This window comes from Apaloderma vittatum, unplaced genomic scaffold (assembly GCF_000703405.1).
Source record: "Apaloderma vittatum isolate BGI_N311 unplaced genomic scaffold, ASM70340v1 scaffold6222, whole genome shotgun sequence".
Taxonomy (NCBI): Eukaryota; Metazoa; Chordata; class Aves; order Trogoniformes; family Trogonidae; genus Apaloderma; species Apaloderma vittatum.
In genome coordinates this window covers 9,838-10,562 of record NW_009702959.1, presented here as the reverse complement: position 1 = coordinate 10,562, position 725 = coordinate 9,838, and positions in this window count along the sequence as shown.

The window sequence follows — 725 nt, the reverse complement described above, 5'->3', positions numbered from 1 at the left end:
GGAAGAGCGAAAAGGGATTTTCCACCCTTCGTTTAGAGACTGGCATTTGCAGCCCGGAGGCTCAAGTGATTTAAAGGGCCAGGCTGGAACATGAACACAGTCATTACCCTCCCCAGAACAGCACTGGGAAGGGTTTAGGAGACGGGTGCCTTGCTGGTTGTGCCTGCTAACCCCTTAGCTCACCAACTGTGTGTTGTTTGTTTTTTTCCCCTCCCTATGTGAGGATGTACAGGGATCTGAGAGGCAGTAAGGTCATTATGGAAGGGATTTGCATCTTGCAGTGGGACTAAACCCCAAAAGTTTTGGTGTTTGCAGGGGTATACTTCCAGGTTTTCATCACTACTGAGCTTTTGGACTGCTGCTGTGACCTGAAAAGCAGGGTAGATCCAGTTGTGAGCTACCTGGGGAAAGCCCAGTTATAAGTTTCCCATATGTGGTGTCTCCACTTGGTCCTCTGATGGGCTTTATGGACAAATATCCCATATTCAGACTGAAGCATTTTCTTTATTATTGTCTGTCTTGCTGGTCTGTTAGCTTTTCATTCAACAGTTATCTTCTGAGTGATGATCGTTAGAGCTATCCTTGGCTCTCAAGATGTACCCACAGGATGTGAGACTGCTATCTGGGAGGATGTGCCTGCATCAGCTTCACCTCCCGGAATGCAGGGACCTGGGGTACTTCTGCAGTGAGAGGGCAAAGCACACTGAGAATGGATGGAAGTCCTG